Genomic DNA, 13,288 nt, shown 5'->3' with positions numbered 1-13,288 from the left:
TGTAACGAATGGGTGGGAAAGAGCAAGGGGCAGCGGCTGTGTAGAACGAAAACACAAATCCTCAGGGGTGTGAGCGTTTCGAGATGAGTCGTATACATGTAAATGTTGGTCGTCAGTGACCGTGTGGCCTAATGGATAAGGCGTCGGACTTCGGATCTGAAGATTACAGGTTCGAATGCTGTCACGCTTGTGTTTTTCCAGTTCTGAAAAAGAAACATAACGTTTTAATGTAGCAATTGAGCAGTACGAAACCCTCTGAATGTTGCTGTTGACCATTTTTTGCTTGGAGATGCTCTTGAGCTTGGAACACACACAACAAGACCGGTGTTAACTAGCGAAATGGTCGGCAGAGTGCCGACACAGCGAGTTTTGACCATCACTTGCACATCTAAAACAACGTCGGAAAGTAACTCGTTCGGCTTTTGAGTCACATAAAGTATGTGCGTTAATTTTATCGCCACTAGCTCTGCATGTTGTCATGCAATTTCTTTACCTCTCAGAAATGATTATGACATAAAAGTGAAGTACGTGACGAGTGTGACGTTAGGAAAACATTAGGCATCATGGAGAGATTCTGTATGGGACCACCCAACCCAAACGAGTACTGTGTGACGTGCTACCCGGCAGGTATTCACCGAGGTAGCCGGCTAGCTCAGTCGGTAGAGCGTCAGACTCTTAATCCCAGGGTCGTGGGTTCGAGCCAGACGCTGGGCGGAACGGAATTTTGTTCCGCTGCAAGTGTAAATTACCGTTTTTCTGATTAACGAGATTTAATGGAAATAGCAACTTTAAACTTTGCCTACGTCTCTGTCAGTCGCAAGGAAGCTGTATTTGAAGGTGAAGGTGATTTTGTAGACATGTGTGAAAGACATGTTCTGAAATGCAAGTGTTGTTGTTTGGAGAGCACATCGGTTACGTGTCAGATGTGTAGTCAAGCAGTAATTTGTCGCCATAGCTGCAAATATTAGCCGGTAATATGAAGTGTTGTCAGCTAAAGTCTGATGATGCAGACGACTGTAAGGACGAAGTACCCAAGAGTACCGCTAGGCCGCGCCTCTTTAGCTCAGTGGTAGAGCACTGGTCTAATAAACCAGGGGTCGTAAGTTTCATCCTCACAGGAGAAAGATGAATTTTGGAAATCAGTTGCGCGTCGTGGCCGTATAGCAAACAGTACCTGTGATGACGAACAATTAGCGACAGGCGTTTTTTTAAGAATCACTCTCAGATGCGATTAAGGCGAATGGCGCAGATAAAGCATTTGCCAAAGCGGTACAGCATAAGGTGGGACGAGGCAGTCTGAATTACATTTTATAGATGTATTTCTCACATATCTCAGAGCCTCTCGCGATATTCGTCGTCGTCGTCGTCGTCGTCGTCGTCGTCGTCGTCGTCGTCGTCGCTTCTGCAGAAGTAGCAAATGGCAATCGTAGCAAATGCGGCGAGGGACGCCCTGCCTTCGATTCCGAATGCACAAAGTGTGTGGTCTTGTTTCACAGTCTATATTTGGTCGGTCTCGTCAGAGGTTGAATGTAACGAATGGGTGGGAAAGAGCAAGGGGCAGCGGCTGTGTAGAACGAAAACACAAATCCTCAGGGGTGTGAGCGTTTCGAGATGAGTCGTATACATGTAAATGTTGGTCGTCAGTGACCGTGTGGCCTAATGGATAAGGCGTCGGACTTCGGATCTGAAGATTACAGGTTCGAATGCTGTCACGCTTGTGTTTTTCCAGTTCTGAAAAAGAAACATAACGTTTTAATGTAGCAATTGAGCAGTACGAAACCGTCTGAATGTTGCTGTTGACCATTTTTTGCTTGGAGATGCTCTTGAGCTTGAAACACACACAACAAGACCGGTGTTAACTAGCGAAATGGTCGGCAGAGTGCCGACACAGCGAGTTTTGACTATCACTTGCACATCTAAAACAACGTCGGAAAGTAACTCGTTCGGCTTTTGAGTCACATAAAGTATGTGCGTTAATTTTGACGCCACTAGCTCTGCATGTTGTCATGCAATTTCTTTACCTCTCAGAAATGATTATGACATAAAAGTGAAGTACGTGACGAGTGTGACGTTAGGAAAACATTAGGCATCATGGAGAGATTCTGTATGGGACCACCCAACCCAAACGAGTACTGTGTGACGTGCTACCCGGCAGGTATTCACCGAGGTAGCCGGCTAGCTCAGTCGGTAGAGCGTCAGACTCTTAATCCCAGGGTCGTGGGTTCGAGCCAGACGCTGGGCGGAACGGAATTTTGTTCCGCTGCAGGTGTAGATTACCGTTTTTCTGATTAACGAGATTTAATGGAAATAGCAACTTTAAACTTTGCCTACGTCTCTGTCAGTCGCAAGGAAGCTGTATTTGAAGGTGAAGGTGATTTTGTAGACATGTGTGAAAGACATGTTCTGAAATGCAAGTGTTGTTGTTTGGAGACCACATCGGTTACGTGTCAGATGTGTAGTCAAGCAGTAATTTGTCGCCATAGCTGCAAATATTAGCCGGTAATATGAAGTGTTGTCAGCTAAAGTCTGATGATGCAGACGACCGTAAGGACGAAGTACCCAAGAGTACCGCTAGGCCGCGCCTCTTTAGCTCAGTGGTAGAGCACTGGTCTAATAAACCAGCGGTCGTAAGTTCAATCCTCACAGGAGAAAGATGAATTTTGGAAATCAGTTGCGCGTCGTGGCCGTATAGCAAACAGTACCTGTGATGACGAACAATTAGCGACAGGCGTTTTTTTAAGAATCACTCTCAGATGCGATAAAGGCGAATGGCGCAGATAAAGCATTTGCCAAAGCGGTACAGCATAAGGTGGGACGAGGCAGTCTGAATTACATTTTATAGATGTATTTCTCACATATCTCAGAGCCTCTCGCGATATTCGTCGTCGTCGTCGTCGTCGTCGTCGTCGTCGTCGCCGCCGCCGCCGCTTCTGCAGAAGTAGCAAATGGCAATCGTAGCAAATGCGGCGAGGGACGCCCTGCCTTCGATTCCGAATGCACAAAGTGTGTGGTCTTGTTTCACAGTCTATATTTGGTCGGTCTCGTCAGAGGTTGAATGTAACGAATGGGTGGGAAAGAGCAAGGGGCAGCGGCTGTGTAGAACGAAAACACAAATCCTCAGGGGTGTGAGCGTTTCGAGATGAGTCGTATACATGTAAATGTTGGTCGTCAGTGACCGTGTGGCCTAATGGATAAGGCGTCGGACTTCGGATCTGAAGATTACAGGTTCGAATGCTGTCACGCTTGTGTTTTTCCAGTTCTGAAAAAGAAACATAACGTTTTAATGTAGCAATTGAGCAGTACGAAACCGTCTGAATGTTGCTGTTGACCATTTTTTGCTTGGAGATGCTCTTGAGCTTGAAACACACACAACAAGACCGGTGTTAACTAGCGAAATGGTCGGCAGAGTGCCGACACAGCGAGTTTTGACTATCACTTGCACATCTAAAACAACGTCGGAAAGTAACTCGTTCGGCTTTTGAGTCACATAAAGTATGTGCGTTAATTTTGACGCCACTAGCTCTGCATGTTGTCATGCAATTTCTTTACCTCTCAGAAATGATTATGACATAAAAGTGAAGTACGTGACGAGTGTGACGTTAGGAAAACATTAGGCATCATGGAGAGATTCTGTATGGGACCACCCAACCCAAACGAGTACTGTGTGACGTGCTACCCGGCAGGTATTCACCGAGGTAGCCGGCTAGCTCAGTCGGTAGAGCGTCAGACTCTTAATCCCAGGGTCGTGGGTTCGAGCCAAACGCTGGGCAGAACGGAATTTTGTTCCGCTGCAGGTGTAAATTACCGTTTTTCTGATTAACGAGATTTAATGGAAATAGCAACTTTAAACTTTGCCTACGTCTCTGTCAGTCGCAAGGAAGCTGTATTTGAAGGTGAGGGTGATTTTGTAGACATGTGTGAAAGACATGTTCTGAAATGCAAGTGTTGTTGTTTGGAGAGCACATCGGTTAAGTGTCAGATGTGTAGTCAAGCAGTAATTTGTCGCCATAGCTGCAAATATTAGCCGGTAATATGAAGTGTTGTCAGCTAAAGTCTGATGATGCAGACGACCGTAAGGACGAAGTACCCAAGAGTTCCGCTAGGCCGCGCCTCTTTAGCTCAGTGGTAGAGCACTGGTCTAATAAACCAGCGGTCGTAAGTTCCATCCTTACAGGAGAAAGATGAATTTTGGAAATCAGTTGCGCGTCGTGGCCGTATAGCAAACAGTACCTGTGATGACGAACAATTAGCGACAGGCGTTTTTTTAAGAATCACTCTCAGATGCGATTAAGGCGAATGGCGCAGATAAAGCATTTGCCAAAGCGGTACAGCATAAGGTGGGACGAGGCAGTCTGAATTACATTTTATAGATGTATTTCTCACATATCTCAGAGCCTCTCGCGATATTCGTCGTCGTCGTCGTCGTCGTCGTCGTCGTCGTCGCCGCCGCTTCTGCAGAAGTAGCAAATGGCAATCGTAGCAAATGCGGCGAGGGACGCCCTGCCTTCGATTCCGAATGCACAAAGTGTGTGGTCTTGTTTCACAGTCTATATTTGGTCGGTCTCGTCAGAGGTTGAATGTAACGAATGGGTGGGAAAGAGCAAGGGGCAGCGGCTGTGTAGAACGAAAACACAAATCCTCAGGGGTGTGAGCGTTTCGAGATGAGTCGTATACATGTAAATGTTGGTCGTCAGTGACCGTGTGGCCTAATGGATAAGGCGTCGGACTTCGGATCTGAAGATTACAGGTTCGAATGCTGTCACGCTTGTGTTTTTCCAGTTCTGAAAAAGAAACATAACGTTTTAATGTAGCAATTGAGCAGTACGAAACCGTCTGAATGTTGCTGTTGACCATTTTTTGCTTGGAGATGCTCTTGAGCTTGAAACACACACAACAAGACCGGTGTTAACTAGCGAAATGGTCGGCAGAGTGCCGACACAGCGAGTTTTGACTATCACTTGCACATCTAAAACAACGTCGGAAAGTAACTCGTTCGGCTTTTGAGTCACATAAAGTATGTGCGTTAATTTTGACGCCACTAGCTCTGCATGTTGTCATGCAATTTCTTTACCTCTCAGAAATGATTATGACATAAAAGTGAAGTACGTGACGAGTGTGACGTTAGGAAAACATTAGGCATCATGGAGAGATTCTGTATGGGACCACCCAACCCAAACGAGTACTGTGTGACGTGCTACCCGGCAGGTATTCACCGAGGTAGCCGGCTAGCTCAGTCGGTAGAGCGTCAGACTCTTAATCCCAGGGTCGTGGGTTCGAGCCAGACGCTGGGCGGAACGGAATTTTGTTCCGCTGCAGGTGTAAATTACCGTTTTTCTGATTAACGAGATTTAATGGAAATAGCAACTTTAAACTTTGCCTACGTCTCTGTCAGTCGCAAGGAAGCTGTATTTGAAGGTGAGGGTGATTTTGTAGACATGTGTGAAAGACATGTTCTGAAATGCAAGTGTTGTTGTTTGGAGAGCACATCGGTTACGTGTCAGATGTGTAGTCAAGCAGTAATTTGTCGCCATAGCTGCAAATATTAGCCGGTAATATGAAGTGTTGTCAGCTAAAGTCTGATGATGCAGACGACCGTAAGGACGAAGTACCCAAGAGTACCGCTAGGCCGCGCCTCTTTAGCTCAGTGGTAGAGCACTGGTCTAATAAACCAGCGGTCGTAAGTTCCATCCTCACAGGAGAAAGATGAATTTTGGAAATCAGTTGCGCGTCGTGGCCGTATAGCAAACAGTACCTGTGATGACGAACAATTAGCGACAGGCGTTTTTTTAAGAATCACTCTCAGATGCGATTATGGCGAATGGCGCAGATAAAGCATTTGCCAAAGCGGTACAGCATAAGGTGGGACGAGGCAGTCTGAATTACATTTTATAGATGTATTTCTCATATATCTCAGAGCCTCTCGCGATATTCGTCGTCGTCGTCGTCGTCGTCGTCGCCGCCGCCGCCGCTTCTGCAGAAGTAGCAAATGGCAATCGTAGCAAATGCGGCGAGGGACGCCCTGCCTTCGATTCCGAATGCACAAAGTGTGTGGTCTTGTTTCACAGTCTATATTTGGTCGGTCTCGTCAGAGGTTGAATGTAACGAATGGGTGGGAAAGAGCAAGGGGCAGCGGCTGTGTAGAACGAAAACACAAATCCTCAGGGGTGTGAGCGTTTCGAGATGAGTCGTATACATGTAAATGTTGGTCGTCAGTGACCGTGTGGCCTAATGGATAAGGCGTCGGACTTCGGATCTGAAGATTACAGGTTCGAATGCTGTCACGCTTGTGTTTTTCCAGTTCTGAAAAAGAAACATAACGTTTTAATGTAGCAATTGAGCAGTACGAAACCCTCTGAATGTTGCTGTTGACCATTTTTTGCTTGGAGATGCTCTTGAGCTTGGAACACACACAACAAGACCGGTGTTAACTAGCGAAATGGTCGGCAGAGTGCCGACACAGCGAGTTTTGACCATCACTTGCACATCTAAAACAACGTCGGAAAGTAACTCGTTCGGCTTTTGAGTCACATAAAGTATGTGCGTTAATTTTATCGCCACTAGCTCTGCATGTTGTCATGCAATTTCTTTACCTCTCAGAAATGATTATGACATAAAAGTGAAGTACGTGACGAGTGTGACGTTAGGAAAACATTAGGCATCATGGAGAGATTCTGTATGGGACCACCCAACCCAAACGAGTACTGTGTGACGTGCTACCCGGCAGGTATTCACCGAGGTAGCCGGCTAGCTCAGTCGGTAGAGCGTCAGACTCTTAATCCCAGGGTCGTGGGTTCGAGCCAGACGCTGGGCGGAACGGAATTTTGTTCCGCTGCAAGTGTAAATTACCGTTTTTCTGATTAACGAGATTTAATGGAAATAGCAACTTTAAACTTTGCCTACGTCTCTGTCAGTCGCAAGGAAGCTGTATTTGAAGGTGAAGGTGATTTTGTAGACATGTGTGAAAGACATGTTCTGAAATGCAAGTGTTGTTGTTTGGAGAGCACATCGGTTACGTGTCAGATGTGTAGTCAAGCAGTAATTTGTCGCCATAGCTGCAAATATTAGCCGGTAATATGAAGTGTTGTCAGCTAAAGTCTGATGATGCAGACGACTGTAAGGACGAAGTACCCAAGAGTACCGCTAGGCCGCGCCTCTTTAGCTCAGTGGTAGAGCACTGGTCTAATAAACCAGGGGTCGTAAGTTTCATCCTCACAGGAGAAAGATGAATTTTGGAAATCAGTTGCGCGTCGTGGCCGTATAGCAAACAGTACCTGTGATGACGAACAATTAGCGACAGGCGTTTTTTTAAGAATCACTCTCAGATGCGATTAAGGCGAATGGCGCAGATAAAGCATTTGCCAAAGCGGTACAGCATAAGGTGGGACGAGGCAGTCTGAATTACATTTTATAGATGTATTTCTCACATATCTCAGAGCCTCTCGCGATATTCGTCGTCGTCGTCGTCGTCGTCGTCGTCGTCGTCGTCGTCGTCGCTTCTGCAGAAGTAGCAAATGGCAATCGTAGCAAATGCGGCGAGGGACGCCCTGCCTTCGATTCCGAATGCACAAAGTGTGTGGTCTTGTTTCACAGTCTATATTTGGTCGGTCTCGTCAGAGGTTGAATGTAACGAATGGGTGGGAAAGAGCAAGGGGCAGCGGCTGTGTAGAACGAAAACACAAATCCTCAGGGGTGTGAGCGTTTCGAGATGAGTCGTATACATGTAAATGTTGGTCGTCAGTGACCGTGTGGCCTAATGGATAAGGCGTCGGACTTCGGATCTGAAGATTACAGGTTCGAATGCTGTCACGCTTGTGTTTTTCCAGTTCTGAAAAAGAAACATAACGTTTTAATGTAGCAATTGAGCAGTACGAAACCGTCTGAATGTTGCTGTTGACCATTTTTTGCTTGGAGATGCTCTTGAGCTTGAAACACACACAACAAGACCGGTGTTAACTAGCGAAATGGTCGGCAGAGTGCCGACACAGCGAGTTTTGACTATCACTTGCACATCTAAAACAACGTCGGAAAGTAACTCGTTCGGCTTTTGAGTCACATAAAGTATGTGCGTTAATTTTGACGCCACTAGCTCTGCATGTTGTCATGCAATTTCTTTACCTCTCAGAAATGATTATGACATAAAAGTGAAGTACGTGACGAGTGTGACGTTAGGAAAACATTAGGCATCATGGAGAGATTCTGTATGGGACCACCCAACCCAAACGAGTACTGTGTGACGTGCTACCCGGCAGGTATTCACCGAGGTAGCCGGCTAGCTCAGTCGGTAGAGCGTCAGACTCTTAATCCCAGGGTCGTGGGTTCGAGCCAGACGCTGGGCGGAACGGAATTTTGTTCCGCTGCAGGTGTAGATTACCGTTTTTCTGATTAACGAGATTTAATGGAAATAGCAACTTTAAACTTTGCCTACGTCTCTGTCAGTCGCAAGGAAGCTGTATTTGAAGGTGAAGGTGATTTTGTAGACATGTGTGAAAGACATGTTCTGAAATGCAAGTGTTGTTGTTTGGAGACCACATCGGTTACGTGTCAGATGTGTAGTCAAGCAGTAATTTGTCGCCATAGCTGCAAATATTAGCCGGTAATATGAAGTGTTGTCAGCTAAAGTCTGATGATGCAGACGACCGTAAGGACGAAGTACCCAAGAGTACCGCTAGGCCGCGCCTCTTTAGCTCAGTGGTAGAGCACTGGTCTAATAAACCAGCGGTCGTAAGTTCAATCCTCACAGGAGAAAGATGAATTTTGGAAATCAGTTGCGCGTCGTGGCCGTATAGCAAACAGTACCTGTGATGACGAACAATTAGCGACAGGCGTTTTTTTAAGAATCACTCTCAGATGCGATTAAGGCGAATGGCGCAGATAAAGCATTTGCCAAAGCGGTACAGCATAAGGTGGGACGAGGCAGTCTGAATTACATTTTATAGATGTATTTCTCACATATCTCAGAGCCTCTCGCGATATTCGTCGTCGTCGTCGTCGTCGTCGTCGTCGCCGCCGCTGCCGCTTCTGCAGAAGTAGCAAATGGCAATCGTAGCAAATGCGGCGTGGGACGCCCTGCCTTCGATTCCGAATGCACAAAGTGTGTGGTCTTGTTTCACAGTCTATATTTGGTCGGTCTCGTCAGAGGTTGAATGTAACGAATGGGTGGGAAAGAGCAAGGGGCAGCGGCTGTGTAGAACGAAAACACAAATCCTCAGGGGTGTGAGCGTTTCGAGATGAGTCGTATACATGTAAATGTTGGTCGTCAGTGACCGTGTGGCCTAATGGATAAGGCGTCGGACTTCGGATCTGAAGATTACAGGTTCGAATGCTGTCACGCTTGTGTTTTTCCAGTTCTGAAAAAGAAACATAACGTTTTAATGTAGCAATTGAGCAGTACGAAACCGTCTGAATGTTGCTGTTGACCATTTTTTGCTTGGAGATGCTCTTGAGCTTGAAACACACACAACAAGACCGGTGTTAACTAGCGAAATGGTCGGCAGAGTGCCGACACAGCGAGTTTTGACTATCACTTGCACATCTAAAACAACGTCGGAAAGTAACTCGTTCGGCTTTTGAGTCACATAAAGTATGTGCGTTAATTTTGACGCCACTAGCTCTGCATGTTGTCATGCAATTTCTTTACCTCTCAGAAATGATTATGACATAAAAGTGAAGTACGTGACGAGTGTGACGTTAGGAAAACATTAGGCATCATGGAGAGATTCTGTATGGGACCACCCAACACAAACGAGTACTGTGTGACGTGCTACCCGGCAGGTATTCACCGAGGTAGCCGGCTAGCTCAGTCGGTAGAGCGTCAGACTCTTAATCCCAGGGTCGTGGGTTCGAGCCAGACGCTGGGCGGAACTGAATTTTGTTCCGCTGCAGGTGTAAATTACCGTTTTTCTGATTAACGAGATTTAATGGAAATAGCAACTTTAAACTTTGCCTACGTCTCTGTCAGTCGCAAGGAAGCTGTATTTGAAGGTGAAGGTGATTTTGTAGACATGTGTGAAAGACATGTTCTGAAATGCAAGTGTTGTTGTTTGGAGAGCACATCGGTTACGTGTCAGATGTGTAGTCAAGCAGTAATTTGTCGCCATAGCTGCAAATATTAGCCGGTAATATGAAGTGTTGTCAGCTAAAGTCTGATGATGCAGACGACCGTAAGGACGAAGGACCCAAGAGTACCGCTAGGCCGCGCCTCTTTAGCTCAGTGGTAGAGCACTGGTCTAATAAACCAGCGGTCGTAAGTTCAATCCTCACAGGAGAAAGATGAATTTTGGAAATCAGTTGCGCGTCGTGGCCGTATAGCAAACAGTACCTGTGATGACGAACAATTAGCGACAGGCGTTTTTTTAAGAATCACTCTCAGATGCGATTAAGGCGAATGGCGCAGATAAAGCATTTGCCAAAGCGGTACAGCATAAGGTGGGACGAGGCAGTCTGAATTACATTTTATAGATGTATTTCTCACATATCTCAGAGCCTCTCGCGATATTCGTCGTCGTCGTCGTCGTCGTCGCCGCCGCCGCCGCTTCTGCAGAAGTAGCAAATGGCAATCGTAGCAAATGCGGCGAGGGACGCCCTGCCTTCGATTCCGAATGCACAAAGAGTGTGGTCTTGTTTCTCAGTCTATATTTGGTCGGTCTCGTCAGAGGTTGAATGTAACGAATGGGTGGGAAAGAGCAAGGGGCAGCGGCTGTGTAGAACGAAAACACAAATCCTCAGGGGTGTGAGCGTTTCGAGATGAGTCGTATACATGTAAATGTTGGTCGTCAGTGACCGTGTGGCCTAATGGATAAGGCGTCGGACTTCGGATCTGAGGATTACAGGTTCGAATGCTGTCACGCTTGTGTTTTTCCAGTTCTGAAAAAGAAACATAACGTTTTAATGTAGCAATTGAGCAGTACGAAACCGTCTGAATGTTGCTGTTGACCATTTTTTGCTTGGAGATGCTCTTGAGCTTGAAACACACACAACAAGACCGGTGTTAACTAGCGAAATGGTCGGCAGAGTGCCGACACAGCGAGTTTTGACCATCACTTGCACATCTAAAACAACGTCGGAAAGTAACTCGTTCGGCTTTTGAGTCACATAAAGTATGTGCGTTAATTTTGACGCCACTAGCTCTGCATGTTGTCATGCAATTTCTTTACCTCTCAGAAATGATTATGACATAAAAGTGAAGTACGTGACGAGTGTGACGTTAGGAAAACATTAGGCATCATGGAGAGATTCTGTATGGGACCACCCAACCCAAACGAGTACTGTGTGACGTGCTACCCGGCAGGTATTCACCGAGGTAGCCGGCTAGCTCAGTCGGTAGAGCGTCAGACTCTTAATCCCAGGGTCGTGGGTTCGAGCCAGACGCTGGGCGGAACGGAATTTTGTTCCGCTGCAAGTGTAAATTACCGTTTTTCTGATTAACGAGATTTAATGGAAATAGCAACTTTAAACTTTGCCTACGTCTCTGTCAGTCGCAAGGAAGCTGTATTTGAAGGTGAAGGTGATTTTGTAGACATGTGTGAAAGACATGTTCTGAAATGCAAGTGTTGTTGTTTGGAGAGCACATCGGTTACGTGTCAGATGTGTAGTCAAGCAGTAATTTGTCGCCATAGCTGCAAATATTAGCCGGTAATATGAAGTGTTGTCAGCTAAAGTCTGATGATGCAGACGACTGTAAGGACGAAGTACCCAAGAGTACCGCTAGGCCGCGCCTCTTTAGCTCAGTGGTAGAGCACTGGTCTAATAAACCAGGGGTCGTAAGTTTCATCCTCACAGAAGAAAGATGAATTTTGGAAATCAGTTGCGCGTCGTGGCCGTATAGCAAACAGTACCTGTGATGACGAACAATTAGCGACAGGCGTTTTTTTAAGAATCACTCTCAGATGCGATTAAGGCGAATGGCGCAGATAAAGCATTTGCCAAAGCGGTACAGCATAAGGTGGGACGAGGCAGTCTGAATTACATTTTATAGATGTATTTCTCACATATCTCAGAGCCTCTCGCGATATTCGTCGTCGTCGTCGTCGTCGTCGTCGTCGTCGTCGCCGCCGCCGCCGCTTCTGCAGAAGTAGCAAATGGCAATCGTAGCAAATGCGGCGAGGGACGCCCTGCCTTCGATTCCGAATGCACAAAGTGTGTGGTCTTGTTTCACAGTCTATATTTGGTCGGTCTCGTCAGAGGTTGAATGTAACGAATGGGTGGGAAAGAGCAAGGGGCAGCGGCTGTGTAGAACGAAAACACAAATCCTCAGGGGTGTGAGCGTTTCGAGATGAGTCGTATACATGTAAACGTTGGTCGTCAGTGACCGTGTGGCCTAATGGATAAGGCGTCGGACTTCGGATCTGAAGATTACAGGTTCGAATGCTGTCACGCTTGTGTTTTTCCAGTTCTGAAAAAGAAACATAACGTTTTAATGTAGCAATTGAGCAGTACGAAACCGTCTGAATGTTGCTGTTGACCATTTTTTGCTTGGAGATGCTCTTGAGCTTGAAACACACACAACAAGACCGGTGTTAACTAGCGAAATGGTCGGCAGAGTGCCGACACAGCGAGTTTTGACTATCACTTGCACATCTAAAACAACGTCGGAAAGTAACTCGTTCGGCTTTTGAGTCACATAAAGTATGTGCGTTAATTTTGACGCCACTAGCTCTGCATGTTGTCATGCAATTTCTTTACCTCTCAGAAAGGATTATGACATAAAAGTGAAGTACGTGACGAGTGTGACGTTAGGAAAACATTAGGCATCATGGAGAGATTCTGTATGGGACCACCCAACACAAACGAGTACTGTGTGACGTGCTACCCGGCAGGTATTCACCGAGGTAGCCGGCTAGCTCAGTCGGTAGAGCGTCAGACTCTTAATCCCAGGGTCGTGGGTTCGAGCCAGACGCTGGGCGGAACTGAATTTTGTTCCGCTGCAGGTGTAAATTACCGTTTTTCTGATTAACGAGATTTAATGGAAATAGCAACTTTAAACTTTGCCTACGTCTCTGTCAGTCGCAAGGAAGCTGTATTTGAAGGTGAAGGTGATTTTGTAGACATGTGTGAAAGACATGTTCTGAAATGCAAGTGTTGTTGTTTGGAGAGCACATCGGTTACGTGTCAGATGTGTAGTCAAGCAGTAATTTGTCGCCATAGCTGCAAATATTAGCCGGTAATATGAAGTGTTGTCAGCTAAAGTCTGATGATGCAGACGACCGTAAGGACGAAATACCCAAGAGTACCGCTAGGCCGCGCCTCTTTAGCTCAGTGGTAGAGCACTGGTCTAATAAACCAGCGGTCG

At 46.4% G+C, this 13,288-nt stretch overlaps 4 non-coding genes across 4 annotated transcripts; all 4 read left to right on the top strand.

The window, feature by feature from the left end:
• Nucleotides 1-2,580: 2,580 nt before the first annotated feature.
• On the top strand, nt 2,581-2,652 carry Trnai-aau (transfer RNA isoleucine (anticodon AAU)). The gene has a single exon. It is a non-coding gene; the product is annotated as a tRNA-Ile (tRNA).
• A 1,456-nt stretch (nt 2,653-4,108) lies between these two features.
• On the top strand, nt 4,109-4,180 carry Trnai-aau (transfer RNA isoleucine (anticodon AAU)). The gene has a single exon. It is a non-coding gene; the product is annotated as a tRNA-Ile (tRNA).
• A 4,494-nt stretch (nt 4,181-8,674) lies between these two features.
• Trnai-aau (transfer RNA isoleucine (anticodon AAU)) lies at nt 8,675-8,746 on the top strand. The gene has a single exon. It is a non-coding gene; the product is annotated as a tRNA-Ile (tRNA).
• Nucleotides 8,747-10,196: 1,450 nt separating this feature from the next.
• Nucleotides 10,197-10,268, top strand: Trnai-aau (transfer RNA isoleucine (anticodon AAU)). The gene has a single exon. It is a non-coding gene; the product is annotated as a tRNA-Ile (tRNA).
• Nucleotides 10,269-13,288: the final 3,020 nt, after the last annotated feature.

This window comes from Schistocerca gregaria, unplaced genomic scaffold, assembly GCF_023897955.1.
Source record: "Schistocerca gregaria isolate iqSchGreg1 unplaced genomic scaffold, iqSchGreg1.2 ptg000470l, whole genome shotgun sequence".
Taxonomy (NCBI): domain Eukaryota; kingdom Metazoa; phylum Arthropoda; class Insecta; order Orthoptera; family Acrididae; genus Schistocerca; species Schistocerca gregaria.
This window is presented reverse-complemented; position numbering and strand designations above follow the sequence as displayed.